The sequence below is a fragment of the Typopeltis vanoorti genome, chromosome 6 (genome assembly GCF_054136105.1).
Source record: "Typopeltis vanoorti isolate ZY-2024b chromosome 6, IOZ_Tvanoo_1.0, whole genome shotgun sequence".
In the NCBI taxonomy this organism is placed as follows: Eukaryota; Metazoa; Arthropoda; class Arachnida; order Uropygi; family Thelyphonidae; genus Typopeltis; species Typopeltis vanoorti.
In genome coordinates, this window is record NC_143554.1 from 25,219,483 (window position 1) to 25,233,546 (window position 14,064).

At 36.0% G+C, this 14,064-nt stretch overlaps 1 protein-coding gene across 2 annotated transcripts in view; it reads right to left on the bottom strand.

Moving 5' to 3' along the window:
• Positions 1 to 14,064, bottom strand: part of LOC150105342 (calmodulin-binding transcription activator 1-like) — a 1,067,501-nt gene that overhangs the window by 743,574 nt on the left and 309,863 nt on the right. For both annotated transcript variants that reach the window (XM_090394729.1, XM_090394730.1), the window contains exon 2: positions 5,749 to 5,846. The gene's annotated coding sequence lies outside the window, so the exon portion shown is untranslated. The remainder of the gene's footprint in view (positions 1 to 5,748; positions 5,847 to 14,064) is intronic.

Consider the following 14,064-nt stretch of genomic DNA (forward strand, 5'->3'; position numbering starts at 1 on the left):
GTACTTCCCCGTAAAAGAAGCTCACGGCCGTTGAATCATCATACAAAATGAACGAATGAATCAAACGTATAGCACATTAGTACTGTTGAATGGGCTAAGGTTATTATTTATTTATTTACTTAATCAATTATATTCATTAATGTTCAATACAATTCAATTCAGTTCACTAAAGCCCAAATGTTCCCCAAAGATTACAGGTGTGATTTCAAGACAGCTGACACCGTCATGAAATCACACCCGTAACTCACAGTAAATGCTTTCACCTTTTGCATAGACTGCAACCTTAAATGGACTCAACATATAGAATGTCTACAAACTAAAATCAGTATCACTACTACTACAGAATTATTCCAAGAAAAATTATATAATACAAACAATTTAACAACAACAACAACAACAAAACCTCATACGGTAATATATCAAAAAATTATAAATCAATACTCAGTCATGATGTAATAACCTATGCCAACACTTCAAACCAATCATCTATCAAAATTAGAAAAAATAAACCGAAGAATTGTTTCAATGGTGCTTTGGAGGTCCAGTACACAAAAGTCAGCAATTGAATCCAGTATGGCCATGCACAAAATCTGAACATAACAAATCTGAGATATTATTATTTCTAGAAATTATTTCAATAACGTTTATCGTAATAATATATCGGACAACACGACTCACCACAACCTTCTACACAACTAGGAGCTATAACACCTCCTGCAGTGCTGTGACAGACATAGAGAGAGAGAGGGAGAGATTATTATCTCCAATCCACAAGGTTACAGACTACTAAACATGAACTGTAGAACACTTAATAGAGCAAAAATGTTATCAACATAATATAACACAACGCGCGCGCGCACACACACACACACACACACACACACACACACACACACACACACACACACACACACACACACACACACACACACACACACACACACACACACACACACACACACACACACACACACACACACACACACACACACACACACACACGTTGTAAAAACTTTGCATTACTCTTAGAGACATTCATCTAATCACGTCCAATATGTAATAACCAATTACATCCAGTACTGTTGAAACTCATGAATGCAATATTCTGTACGGATATTATCTCCAGCAAACTAAACACAGCAGTAATTACACCTCTCTACAAACGGGGTAAAAATGACACACAGAAAACTACAGACCAGTTGCCAATTTACCTGTCATCTGAAAAACTCTAGAAAAAATAATTACTAAACTGCAATATTGCTATTAGAAATAGAGTATTATCTCACAATACGGATTCCAGAAAACAAAAAGCACTCCTACATTATTCAAAGATATTACGGACTACATATACAAAGCTCTGGATAAAAACAAATTCGCCATACTTATACTATTAGATCTAAAAAAACATTACTGGATAAATTACACTGCATTGGAGTCCGAGGAAAGCTACGCGCCTGGTTAAAAAATTACTTGTGAAACAAAAATAGGTGCTAACCATAGTACAAGTATTCAAACAGAACATCGAGTCCCACAAAGCTGTCACCCTCTTTTCAACATATACGTAAGCGGTATTCACAGCCTCACTACACATAGCCAGATATACGGTATCAGTATGCAGATGAAACTGCACTACTTCTACAGCTTTTCCCACTTACGTAGGTCGCTGTTTGTGGTGAGTCTGCTCCACAACTTCCTGTCTTGGGCTGTAGCCACATCCAATTTCTTCATCCACAAGCCCTCCTCCACCATCTCTTCTTTGGCTGTCTGCGCTTCCTCCTCCCCTGCACATCAATCTGCATGACCTTTCTTCCCACATACTCTTCCTCCCTCCTCATCACATGACCAAACCATCTCAACCTTGCCTCCTGTATCTTTGCTCCTAAGTTTAACTTTCACCGTTCCCCTTACATAGTCATTTCTCAGATGATCGTTTCTGGTCACAATGCACATCCACCTAAGCATTCTCATCTCTGCTACCTCCATCCTGCTAATGTTATTTTTCCTCAGGGCAACAGTTTCCATAGCATACGTCATAGCTGGTCTCACTACCGTCCTGTAGATTTTTCCTTTTAGATTGATCCGCACCCTCGTATCGCATAACACTCCAGCCATCTCCCTCCAGTTCCTCCAACCCGCTTGTATCCTTCATCCCACTTCCTTCTCAGCTTCTCCATCTTCTTCCACTGTTGAACCTAAGTATCTAAAGTCACTGACCTTCCTGATGACATTTCTTTCCAGCTCCAGATCTGTCTCCTGGCCGCCGCCCACTGTGCAACACATATACTCTGTCTTACTTCTACTCAGTCTCATACCTCTCTCTTCCAGTACTTTCCTCCAACTTTCCAGTTTAGCTGCCACTTCTCTTGATTCTGCACACAGCACGATGTCATCTGCATACAACATAGTCCAAGGTGCGTCTTTTCTCACCTTCTCCGTCACCACCTCCATCGCAATATTAAACAGGAACGGACTTAATGCTGACCCTTTATATGCAAGCCAACTGTCACTGGAAAACTTTCTGTTTCTCCCAGGTAGGTTCGAACTCTTGTCTTCACATTTCTGTACATCTCCTGCACCAACCTGACATATTTCTGAGAACGTATCTCAGACACCTCCAGACTTCTTCCCTTGGCACTCCATCATACGCTTTCTCCAGATCAATAAATACCAGATGTAGCTCCCGTTGCTTCTCTAAAAACTTTTCCATCATCTGCCTTAACCCAAAGATAGCATCTGTCGTCGATCGACCAGGCATGAAGCCAAATCGCTTCTTTGCAATCTCCACCTCCTTTCTCAGTCTTCATCAAGAACCCTCTCTAGGATTTTCATTGTGTGGGACATCAACTTTATTTCTCTGTAATTCTTACAGTCTTGTGCATCCCCTTTACTCTTGTAGATGGGGACAAGAGTACTTTCCCTCCATTAATCGGGTACATTTTCCTGTTGACAAACTTTTATTAACAGGTCCCACAGCAGGTCAATTCCCTCTTTCCCCAGTGCCTTCCATGCCTCCACTGGGATCCTGTCAGGGCCCACCTATTTTCCATTCTTCATCCTCTTTATGGCTTCCTTCACTTCCACTCTACTAATGTTCTGCACCATCCCCTCATAAGGCTCTCCATCTTCTCTGTTAGTCCTTGCATTTTCTTCATTCAAAAGCCCTTCAAAGTATATTCTCCATCTGTTTCTTATATCCACATCCCTCCTTAATACCATTCCTCCAGAGTCTCTGATCTGGCTCACATGTGCGATGTCCTTTGATGCCTTATTTCTACATTTTGCCAATCGATAAATCTTTCTCTGTCCTTCCTTTGTTTCTAATTGATCATAAAGGTCTTGATATGCTATGACCTTCGCCTGTGCAACAACTCTCTTGGCTTCTCGCTTTTTTCTCTGTATTCCTCTCTATCCTCTTCCACTCTTGACTCGTTCCACTTCTGCTTTGCCTTCCTCTTAGCCGTCACTGCTTCTTGTACATTATTGTTCCACCACCAACCCTCCTTCTGCTCTCTAATCTTTCCGGATGTTTCACCAAGCACCTCAATTGCACAGCTTAGATTTACTTTTGAATTATGTCTCCACCACTCTTGTACACTTTATAGTCCATCTGAAATCCTCTCTAACACTGAACTACTAACGGTGAAAAAAAAAGTAACTTCGCTTTCTAATTTTATAGAATTGGTATATATTTTATTGGAGAATAATTAAATTAAAATTATTATTATTATCGTATAAAGTTAAATAAACCAACAGGTAATAACAGTTACTGCACACTTTGTAAATAACTGTTAGAAAACGTACATGAACAGAACAAAACAAATCCATATCGTTTTCTTTGAAGAACGTTGTTCTACATTGATTGCATCTTTGCCATGCCATTTTAATCCTCCTTATCCAAGCTCAATAAAGATTTTTCTTTCGAAAATGTGTGTATGAAAAGAACAGATAGGTGTGTGCACTTTCTACAACTTTCAAGATTTTCTTATCGTCAGAAAGAATTCGCAAAGAAGACCAATCTAAACTCTGGAACCTATCACTCGCAAGCATCTTGCCACGAAGATCTATAGCTTTCGATCGATGTAAAACATCGATCGATAAAAATATCGATAAACAATCGATAAAAAGAACGTATCTCAGCCATGAAGCGATGTTTTGTGTTTGACAACAGTATCTAAAGGGTATCGGTTTACATATTTTCAGAGCAATCCTGGATTTCAGCGTATGTTTGGGAATATGTACGCAGGATTGCTGATTAATTTTCAGTGCATCTTTCCAATTTTACGCATTTAAAGTGATTCTTTTTATTGGGCGAATTGCATATATAAAATTTGGAGCGATTGCTATTTTCATTTTAGTTTTAACCAGCAATTTATAATAGGGTTATGGAAAAAAACAGACTTATTAGAGGAGAATATCCATTTACGCAGATCCGTCGGCTGTTACCAGCTGGAATTTTATGGCAAGTCCGCTGGACTAGTAATATACGCTATTTAACAATAAAACAGGTGAAATTAATTGTAGCATTACTGCTATCAGCAAGCGATTGTTTGATTTCAATACTCGTGAAGGAGAGCGACGTACGTGATTGCTTAATGAGCCACATTATAGCGCAATGTAGTGTAACTCATTGTAAGAGCGATGAACATGCTAAGTTAGAACTAATTCCTCTGCTTATATTTTATTAATATATATTTCCTTTTTTCCAATATAAAATTTGCAAAATAAACAAGAAACTGATAAAGAAGACGGCTTTTAATTTCGATGTGCAGCTTTAGTTAACAATGTTTTTAAGTTACGCAGCCGTTTCTTATAAACTGTAATATGAAATCAATTTGGTTGCTAGGTAACTTCACACGCAACAATTGTTATGTCTACAGCGCTGACAGAATAACACGAATATACAACGTAATCTTACATTCTACTATATCTCTAGATGATGTCAAGTTGTTCATTTCATTTTAATGGTACTAAATAACATTTTGAATGCAGTAGCTTGAGTTTGAACATCGCATTCAACGATCGCTTGGAAACACGATGACGTTCAAATGTCGCTTTAGTCGCGTTCGCTAGAATGCCTCGTCATGTGCAAGATACTTCACTTGCTTATACCGAAGAACGACACTTCATTGAAACGATGGCTACAATCTTGTCATCGTATGGGAGTGATGCTTGAATATCCAGTACCGGAACGCACCTCAGATAAATCAGCGTAACGGTTGCATCAATCACGGAAGATATACTGATAGTACAGCACTGGCATGTGGAGTTTCACAAACTAAGCAATTTCTCCACTACGTAAATCCCAGTACTTGTAAAACTGAGAACGAACAACGCATTCACGAACAATACGAACTGAAATCCATATTCTTTATTCACTTTTCTCTGACAGAAAACATTGAACTGGATCCTTACTGAAAACTACAGGCTTTACCGTAGTATAAAGATGTATATGCTGAAAGTTGTGTATGTACCATTACAAAATTTTTGATTTTAATAAAATGTGGATATATCTTCTTTTCTAAACTCGCATCTCGTGAGTGACGAAGTACTAAAGACAAGCAAGTGTAAGACAGCAAGGTAGCAGAACTACCACTGTATTTCTATTTTGGGTTTCGCATTAAAAAAAAAAAAAAAACGAAAAGAAAACTGAAGATCGTATCTCAAATGTAATATATTATGCTTATTTTTTCCACAACAAAGGTTTTGACCTAATAGCTGTATTTACTTATTTTAAAATATTTTCTTTACCTCATTAGTATTCCACCGGTGTCTCTGAGTAGGGAAATGGTCAGCTTTTGGGATGCTTTCAAGCCTCTCTGGTAACACTGGTCTTCCGTCTTCAGATTCTAAAAGATATGTAAAGGCTTCTGTAAAACATACAATTTAAATAAATGATCAAACATTTAACAATATCATAAGGGATATGCCAAGCTAGGCACCTTAAGACACCTGAAACCTTAAGATAACCTAAATAAATTTGAATTAAAGTTACTTCAGCTAAAAGCTGGAAATGAAGAATCTCTTAATACTGAGGGAATAAAAAATGCAAAAGATAAAAGAATATAAATTTAAGATATTGATGGATTTTAAGATACGTGTATTAAAAGGATAACTGAAAGGTCTCTAGAATGAAAGATGTACCGATAATAAAATAACGCTTGAAGAAAAACAAAAAAGTAAACTAGAAAAAAATAATTAAACCTGATTGGTTGATTGATCGATTAATGTTATTCTGTTTCTTTTTGAAGATAAAAGTCCATACATAAAGTTACAAAGTTAATAAATAAAGTAATGCAAAAGTTTTTTTTGCATTACTTTATGTATTAACTTTTATCTTATTCACTATTTTTATACGATGAACTTTACTATTTGTATCGATAGGCGACAAAGATGCTTTAATGGTGTGTTGAACGGAACATGCTAAAATAGCGAGAAATAAGTTTATTAACTGGAATAGGAAGCTCGAATGGGATACTTAATCCGATTGAGCAGCACGTGAAGGTAAACAAGGTATGAACGAAATGACGTCAATGCAAAGATGAGTAGAGACGCAACATCTGAAAATATGAGCAGATAAATTGATCGATGATCGATGGCGAGAAGAGAAAATGATATATATATATATATATATATATATATATATATATATATATATATATATATATATATATATATATATATATATATATATATATATATATATATATATATATATATATATATATCCATTTATATAGAAGGGAAGGGAGAATATACATATATACAAACACAGTATAATAACGAATTCTGAGGAACGGAAAATATAAACCTAATTTAACCAGGAATGAATTTGCAAAAATTTAAAGGAATGTCAATGGCAAAACATAAAATTGCAATTCATTGGAACCGAACCACACAAGTCACAAATTCGCGATGTATTCGTATATATCGTAAGATATTTATCTCCATTTAAATCAACAGGTCTACTATACAAAGTTTTTACAGTTCTTTTCTGCTCTTATAATCAGCTTCGTGACGGAAAATTGATAAGCTACAATTCAGTGTATTAGAATTGCAATGCTATAAAGATAAGAAAACATTCATTAGCCAAACAGTCGTTTGAGAGAGAGATGACAGAATGAATGAATTATGTGATGCCAGATAAAATAAAAACGTACATACGTACATAATCATTCAAAAACGATGATTATGACAAGAATTACGATTGATATACTGTGCGGTATGCTGAAAGGTCATAAAATACAGAAGAAAATTTGAACTGAATGTTTCCTGTGGCAATTTTCTCCTCAGTGTGCAGCAGAATTAAAAATAAAAAAAAAAGAAAAAGAAATAAATAAAAAAAAAAAACAATATTCTCTGATGACTAGCATTTTATGATGTAGCAAAAATCTAGACAACACAATCACATCCTCCAGTGTATTACATTTCAGTATCAGAAGATACAATTTTGGAATAAACGGAAAATAATAAGCTAGATCTTACTGTACATGAGGAGGCACTTTGTACTAACTTAGTGGTATATAGTATCATCTGATAGTCATTCGAGAATCTTTTAAATTCATGCTTATGATTAAGAAGATTTAAAGGCAAGCCCAATTTAATGGACGTAAGAAAAGTATGATTAAAGAAGTAGTACTAAAATTTCACTGCTATAAAAGTGAAAAAAAATCCATCATGTATTCCTCAATACTACTGCATTGTGGTACAAAACTCGCTCATTCCTGACACACCGTCGTCGAATAAAATATACGGATAATTAACAATGTCATGGAAATCCAGAAAAGCCCTTTGAAAACTGCCCGAAACAAATATATTTAAGCTGCTGTTCTTCTTTATATTGAGGGGGAGGAGCTAACAGCTTACAATTCAGTCAATGAACTAGTGAATAAGTGAATACATTTAGTAGCCGGATAAAAAATTACGTGCACGTGTGTGTGTGTGTGTGTGTGTGTGTGTGTGTGTGTGTGTGTGTGTGTGTGTGTGTGTGTGTGTGTGTGTGTGTGTGTGTGTGTGTGTGTGTGTGTGTGTGTGTGTGTGTGTGTGTGTGTGTGTGTGTGTGGATCGTAAAATAATTTTCTATACGCATTTTAATATCAGTAACTGACATATTTTAAGATGGCAAATATTTCAAATTCATAATACACTATGATAAATGATAAGCTAAGAGTTATCTTGCTTATAACCTTTCAAAATTTGGAGCTTTCTAAACATAGCTCAACTTGCTACTCAATAGCTATACTTCAAAACAATTGTTGGCAGCAGTAAAATGCTGAGGTATTAGCTAGACAGTCTACCTAGCAGTAAAATGCTAGGTAGACTGTCTAGCTACTCATTTCTCCCTGCAATGTGAGATTTGTCAGTATTGGGTAGTTGCATCAAGAGCCTCCGTAGTTCAGTCGTTATAGACGAATTCCTTTGGTTAGAAAGACCTGGGTTTGATTCTCGTCCAAGACGTTATTACGAACCTTTATCTGGTCTCTTTCGACTAAAGGTGAGTTAGCCGGTCTCATACGGAGGTAGAGGGAGGGGGGTTCATCTGGAAATTCGGGTTTTTCGTCCCCAGAACAGGAAAATTGGCCCCGTTAACACACGAAGAATCTACAGACATAGGACCACCCTATCCTTGCGGTTTCAAATCGTAATAGGCCATGCCTAATACGCACATAACAGGCCACTAGCCCTGTTTAAACATAGGTAGTTATACAGTTATACATAGGAGAGGTAGTTGCATCACTTAATGTCAACAGCAGAATTTAATAAATAATTCCAAGACTTCTTAAAGTAAGTTAAGATGTGGATGGATTAACAGAATCGTTAAGAAAAATACTTCAAAAAATGTACACCTTGTATTTGATTTCCGTATTTTTTTAAAATTCTGGTTTTACTAACTAGCTAATAAAATTTCAAATGACTGATTAAATTATTATCATCAGCAAAGTTAGTAAAAAGAAAACTTCTACTATTTAACACTTAACTGCAATAAATAAATTGCTAATTTTCCCCTCAAAGCCTCTTGAAATCCATTTTCTTATATTAAAATTATTTTTGCAAAAAAATCACAACCATTTCTTACTAAGTTTTCCATATAAATGGTGTTTTTTTAGATCGGTCATTAAGGTTCAATTTTCTTTATTCTACTAGTAGAATACTAGGTGGTAGAATACGAAGCAGTCAGAGATTTTCAGTTACTGTGAAAAACGGCACTTTCGTATCCATAATAGCAGTTAGTTAGTGCTTCCGACATGTTCAAAGTTTTTGAAATTGAAGTGCGTATAATCTACTAGAAGCATTTTGTCTGAATGCTTTCCTGTGATATCACAAAAAAAGCGCAAGTACTACTTTGTACCTCCCCCAGCAGCAAGCTTTGAATGGATTCCTTGACAATTTTACTAGGATAAGGCGAGCGTTTTCATTGGGCCCGCTGATGGTTCTGTCATACGCTTCACAGCCTGGGATTTTCGCTACTGAATATCGCATTTTTAAATTTGATATAAGACTGGTATGCACATTGTGTTTCTTATAAGAAACTCAAAGTAAAGATCTAAGTACTGAATGCCTTCAGCCTGATGGTTTCATACATTTCGGCGAAGCTTCATTCGCCGAAATGAAAATTCACAGGATCCAGAATAATCTTGATGAATCTATTAATGACTGCAGTTTGTTTTCTACAGCATTCTAGAAACATTTCATTTTCTCTAATCATTATGTTATTTTTATTTATTTTTTATTTTCAGGAAGGAATTCAATATCACGTGAGATACACGTAATAATTAAATAACAGATGCTAGCTTTTGAGTTCATACTTTTTTTTTAACAGGGAATATTACTGACAGATAATGTTCATCGTACAACATTACATCTGAATCTGAAAAACACTGCTGAAACACCTTAAGCAAGATGTTTCAGTCATACATAAAAAATTAATATTTCCGGCCTTATTGAAGTAACGAGTTCACATTTCTCATATTTCTAAACGACGTTTAATTTAACATTTCTGGAGAATAAGTCATTGCTTGTTCAATACACTAAAAATACAAAGTTAAGGATATTCAAGCCTGGAAGAACTGATGAACAAACTTGTAGGGATTTGGAAAAAAATTTAGAATAATTAATTTAAAGTAAATGTTTTCAAAAACCGCACTTATTCTAATTAAATTACACTATTGGTTTCTTCAGCTATATTAAAAAATATTCGTTCTTTCTTTCACTTATTTTAACTGAAAGTAAACTATCTGTTTCTTCATATCTCATATTTACAATTATTCGTTGTTTAGTTTAAAAACAATTTGTGAATACATTCAATGTGAGGCAAAATCTCTTGTGATTGTCTTCTCTCATAGTTGGACAAACAGGACGTTCCATCAAGAAGAAACTGGAGGGATATCACTCCTACATCCTTTATGAAAAACCACGTCTCGTCTCGTCTGGCTCAGCACGGAGTCAACACTGACAACCGAATCTTCTGGTCAAGAATTCATCTTTTACATAGATGCCATTTCAAATTTTGAGCGCCTATTCAAAGAGAGTGTCAGATGCGCTTCTGTCGACATCTCCCCAACTTGAACTGCAATGACTGTGTTGTTACCTTTCTAAAAATTTGGGAACGTCTTATTGTTAAGAGTTGTAAAAGATTTTTTTATATGTATCAAGTACTCTTACCATTATAGCAAGCGGTTCATTTCTTGCTTACGAAATCCATGGAAATTTCTTCATTTACACTGAAGATGGTCTGCAAGTTTCAGGTTATAATATATGATTATTTAGATTAGTGATACATTTTCTTGTATTCTCTCTCCGTGTTCATATTGTCTGTATTTTGTCTAGAATTACAAACATTGATCTAACCTTAAAATGACATTTCCTCGATAGTTAATCTTTTCATTTTATTTCTGCGAGACAAATTAAGACTGTACATCTTCTTCTTCTTCTTCTACGCGTTATTCCCGCTTCCTATGCAGGGTCCGCGTGTTACTTTTAGATGCGACTTCTTGTTAGTACTACTCCCAACCGACCCGTCGCCTGGTCTGCCGCTGGGGGGGGAGGAGATATTTTTGACTGTAGAGGCGTATGTTCACGGGGCCGGTTTGCCTGTTTGCGGGATCCTACTGACCGCGCCCAAGACCGGCTAACTTGGCTATGCCTGAGGAAGATCCTCAAATTCCTCACGTCTACAACGGGAATCGAACCTGGGACACTCCTTCCCGAGGCATATGGTTGCGAAGCGCAAAGCCACTAGGCTAACCGCGCGGTTAAATTAAGACTGTACATCGATACATTCAAATTAAATTCGAAAGTTGAGGCTACACTAAAGTGATATATTTTGTGGCCTAGGTGATCAAATACATTTAATTTCTTTTAATGTCGATTGGACATTGAGCAAACTCAAACATGTCCCTTCAGCTTTGTTATTTTAAGACTCAAATCACTCTTTTTCTCACTCTCTAATCATGCCTGCCTTATTTAAAAGTACAAAGGGGCTTCTTCTTCTTCTTCTAAGCCTTTTTGACAACCATTTATGGTTACAGACCTTCCCTATTTGTTTTCATCTTTCTCTGTTGCATGCTAGCATTCTCCAGCCATCTCCACTACGTTGTCTTTCCATCTTCTCTCTGGTTTTCCTAGCATTCTTCTTCTTTTATATGAATGCCACCGGGTGATTGTCTTTGTCCGTCTCTCACTTTTTATCCTCGCAATATGTCCTGACGACCTACATTTTAGTTTTAAAATCTCTTCCCCTATATCCAACACTACGAATGATAATCCGTAAAAATATATAAACTAACGGGATGCTTTACTATTAGACCTACAGTCGTAAAATAAACCACTAATCATATTCATAACTCCTTAACAGTTCCCTAATCCTTTCAGAACGAAGTAAATTCTAGTAGTACAAATTAATATATTCGCAGTATAGTAGCAATGGTAATTTAATAAACTTCTCAAAAGATAGCTTTCATCCAAATTACTTTCTTATAAAACTCCGATGTAACTATGTGAGCTCGTGTACTGTTCGCAATTAAGGATTAAGAAAATAAGTCGACCCCATTGTGAATATATACAGTGTGTGTGTGTGTGTGTGTGTGTGTGTGTGTGTGTGTGTGTGTGTGTGTGTGTGTGTGTGTGTGTGTGTGTGTGTGTGTGCGTGCGTGCGTGCGTCATTCTCAAAGAAATAGAATGAAAGATGAGTAAATGGTAAGAAAAAAGAGAAATACGCATGGGGCTCTACATGCGAATGGATTATTCCTTTGTGTAAATGTCGTTGTTCAAGTGGCAAAAAAGCCTCAATAATTAGTAAAACTCATGTTCGTTGGTCGAAAAAAAACAACAGGCACAAAAAGTCTGTATATTGCTCAACGTGTCAACAACAGGATCATCAGAAGAGCCTGTAAAAACGTAAAAAGTGGCCAGTAAAAAGAAGAAGTCGTGGAAACATGGGCTGCATCTAAGAGATCGATAAGCAAGCGAGAGAGAGACCTAAAGAAGAAACCAGCGTAGCCAAGAAAAGCTGTTTCCATTTGTCTTCCTGTATCTGAAAACGACAACGGATAGACAGAAAAAACGAAAGATGTCAAAGAAACTGCTCAGTGGAGTGAATAAATGAGTCGGTGTTGGAAGAACAGTGTTAACTGACATAGCCTACAGTGAACTCCACCTTGCTCATCACATCTTTATTCGATAAGGGATTGGGAAAGGCTGCTCGTTCACTCCCAAAGAAATTCTTCTGCCGAAGCTCATTTACATATGTCGTGCTAATAATACTCTCGAAGTGATAAATGAGCTCGTGGCATAGAATAATGCCATTTTAGTAATGTACGATTTTTAAAAATAAATATGTAAGAATTTTACGCCTTTACCACCTCAGCAAATATTGCAGGAATGCACGTCAGCCGTCAAAAAAAAAAAAAAAAAGCCATGCAAGTCTCCAAGTAATGATAAAGGTAATACATGACACTGGTGTACTATACGTTTTCAACATCTTAGGGTGAGGTTAATGTGCACAAAATATAAGAGTATAAGGCATTATTAATACTATAAAATGCATTTATTAAAATATTTGGCAAACTACAGTGAACACGAAAATAACATTAATAATCAGAGCCACCCTATTAACAAACTATTTCTTCCCTATTATGATGAATATGAATTCAACGGCGGTTCTCCCAGGAAGTACACGATTTTCTTATAATCAAGTAAGTGTTAATCTATATCATTAATTACCACAGTCACTATAATAAAAAGTAATCAGTAATGATCTATGGAGAATTAAAGATCACCACTATAAACACAGGGTGCATGTCTCGAGACATATGGTCCACGCTATGCATCGGAATTTTTTTTATGTAACTCGCATTCACGAAAGTTGAAAAACTTATAGAACATTAGTATCGCGGATGGACTAAGGATTTATTTTATTTTTTAATTATATTTTATTTAATTAATTTTAATATTAATAAACTGGACAAGTTGGGAGGCGGTGGTCTCACATAGGGTGATGAAATTCATCTCCTAGGTCGGAAAATATCGTACGCGAATATCCATAGGTTGCGAAGAACACTTTTAAGTGCTTTCCGACTGAAGAATATGATGATGTACAGTATTATAAGAAAATAACAGGGCTTTTCTTCGGAAAAGTTCTGGTTTTTCTCCGCGAAAAGCAAACAGACCAGAAAGAGAATACATAGGAAAAGTACTGAGGCCTAATTAACCCGCATTATCATTAACCAAATTAGGTTTATCGGAATCCAAGTAGCTTGGCTGTAACGTCCTAAGGCCTAATGCATTAATGAAGATGGGATAATGTGCCATTTATCAGCGAAGATCAATAAGCACTCATTACCCCCCCCCACCCCTAATAAATGCCTATTGGTGTGATGAAATCTATTGTTTCCTTTACTTTATTCATGAAGCTCCGTTTCTCGACAGTTTCAGGTTTAGCAGGATTAAAAACATAATCAAAAATTAAATATTTTTAAGCATACTCACTTTTAAATGAAATTTCGTGTATCAATTTCGGTGAGAATACTACAGAAACAAACTGAGTCTGTTACAAACGTTACAATTTCA